Below are 2,822 nucleotides of genomic sequence, written 5' to 3' on the forward strand. Positions count from 1 at the left end.
TGGTTGAGTCCCATCCTGGATTCGAACCCGCACCCTCAGAGTCATCTACTCGTTCTGCAACTGATTAGAGATTCGTAAAAACTCTGTGAAGATCCAATACTCACAAAGTTAACCACCCAGAACAAATTCAGCTAAATACACCAAAAAACACATCCCGGTACGCTCACAGAGCACATCTCGTTTCGTGTACAGAACGGATCCCACTATGAACCCAGAACACTTCTAGAACATATGCTATGCAACAGAACACATTCCAGATCTTGTCCGGACACATCACGCTTCATGTCCAGAGCAAATACCGATTCAAGTTCACAACACATTCTCTTCACTCCCAGAACACTTTCCAGTTGTTGTCCAGAACCCATCATGCTTCATGTCGAGAAGACATTACGCTTCATCTCCAGAAAACGTCCGCCACACAACCAGAACACATCACGGGTCATGTCCACAACACACTAGGCTTCATGTCCAACACACATCTGGCTCCAGAGTGGAACTTCCGCAAGTCATGTGATCACGTGGTACAGGTCAAACTTTTGTACAAAATGGTGGCTGTCTACCGTGCACTTAGGTGATCATCACCAGGTGCAAAGAATAATACCATCAAAATGGGGGTAAAACGATGCGCTTATGGCACTTGCAATAGTGACTCACGCTTCTATCCTAAACCACACATGGCAGATGTTTTTTGTTTTTTTTCATCAAATTTCCAAAGCCAAAATCAAAACCCGAGATGTGTGACCTCTGGATCAATGCGTGCTCCCACGGTGATGAGTTTGGCCGTCACAAGATTACCCAGGATACCTACGTGTGTTCAAAACACTTTGTTGGTGGTCATGGTCCTACGGTCGAACATCCTGACCCCATACCCAATACTGCTAGAGGCGTGGAACTGAGGATCTTCAAAACGAAGAAGTCACGACCAAGACCACAAAGCCGTGCGAGCTTGTCCCCAGAGAAGAAAAGAAGTCGTTCACAACTTCAGGTATATTTTGGGAATGAAATTAAATAAGTTGAATATTAAAAAAAATGAATAATTTGGTAGAAATATCCGTTTATAATTAAATTATGTCAGATGTTCATAAATTATAAGTAAATACGTTTGCAGGTACTAAACATAGACATTGAAAAGGAAAAGGAAATAACTGAGGCTTCTGAAGAGCCAGCTACAAATGTTGATAAAGAAGGTATCCAAAGCAGGTTTCAATGACTTTTACTGTCTGAACAAGTTTGAAATTGTAAGATACTAGATGTTGCATAGTTTTGTTGTTATTTTAGATCACTTATCACCTTACAAGTTTTGTTTTCTAAACAATGGTTTTGGTTTGCAGATGTAAGAGAACAGGTTGCCTATTCTGATGCATCTACTCAGACTGACATCTTGCATGATGATCTAGCTGGCTACAGTGATGATCAGCTGAACCAGCCTAAACTTCTTCTATTCACTGATGATGTTCTCAGAAGTGACAGATCATGCAAATTCTACACAGGTATATAATGAGTTTCAAATCTATAACAAAGATTATCAGTTCATCATTTATTTAGGCACAATATATTTGCATCACATAGACCTTAATGTGTGTGAAATTAGTTAACGCTAGTTATTTTATCAATATAAAAAATCATTTCAGGTATTATATCCATCCAGCTTCTGTTGTTCCTGCACAGATTCCTACAGTCCAAAGCTGAGAGGTTAACACCTTGGAAAGGGGAAGAAACAACAGTATGTTTACTTGATTGTTATAACTTTATTGTTTTGCTTTTATTTATTGCCAACTATATACTATCTATTGAAACATATATGCTGTGGGTTATTTGGTCACTGATCAATATGTTACTTGTTAACCCTTTGACAGGCAGTGCTTTAAAGAACTTTTCACTTAAAGGTCACTCTCAAATTATCATTGACCTTCTTTACCAGCCATTGTGAAATGTATAATCAATGAACAGATCCACTAGACCACGTTAACTGATATATATTTATTTTTTAGGAGAATGCGAAAAAGAAAGATGACCATCACCCCAGGGGACTTTCTACCTTCACAGCCTTCCTCCTAACACTTGTGCGCCTGAGACGTGGCCTTGATGTCGACCATTTGAGTGATCTGTTTGGCATATCATCATCAACAGTTAGTCGTTACTTCCGGACATATCTTGAGTTTATATCGAGGGAGCTGAGCTTTGATGTTAAGTGGCCAATCAGACCGCAGGTTCAGGCTCACCTCCCAAAGGCATTTAGATATTTTAAAAAGATTATTGCCATTATTGATTGTACAGAATTTTTTGTACAGAAACCCTCATTGCCATCTAGTCAGTGAGTGACCTGGTCACAGTACAAACATCACAATGCCTTCAAATGTCTTGTTGTTATTTCCCCAACAGGTGCATTTACTTACATCTCTCCACTGAGGTCTGGTTCAGTCCCAGGTAGGCGCATTGTTAAAGAATCAGGTTTCCTTCATAACTTAAAGTATGGTAATGACATAATGGCTGACAGGTTTTTTTATTATTAGCATTAAGAGGATGTACATTAAACATATCACCTTTTGCACATGGTAAGCAGTTAAACAAGTTAGCTGTTCAGAAAACCGGGAGAATAGCACATGCTCGAATACATGTAGAACGGGCAACTGGTCGCCTTAAGAACTTTACAAGGCATTTTTCCACTGAAATCCAAGAAACTTATTAATCAAAGTGTACAGGTTTGTGCTCAATTATGCAATTTTGACAAACCACTTGTAAAGTAAGTGTTGTATTTAGAATATTGCCATATTCATGACCAATGACTTTCATGACTCTGTTGTCATGAACATATTGAGAAA

General features: G+C 39.0%; 1 long non-coding RNA gene across 1 annotated transcript; it reads left to right on the plus strand.

Moving 5' to 3' along the window:
* The first annotated feature begins 1,439 nt into the window (after positions 1-1,439).
* On the plus strand, positions 1,440-2,463 carry LOC137296372 (uncharacterized). The gene is made up of 3 exons (XR_010957639.1): positions 1,440-1,490; positions 1,632-1,723; positions 1,992-2,463. It is a non-coding gene; the product is annotated as an uncharacterized lncRNA (long non-coding RNA).
* Positions 2,464-2,822: the final 359 nt, after the last annotated feature.

The sequence above is a fragment of the Haliotis asinina genome, chromosome 9 (assembly GCF_037392515.1).
Source record: "Haliotis asinina isolate JCU_RB_2024 chromosome 9, JCU_Hal_asi_v2, whole genome shotgun sequence".
NCBI lineage: Eukaryota > Metazoa > Mollusca > Gastropoda > Lepetellida > Haliotidae > Haliotis > Haliotis asinina.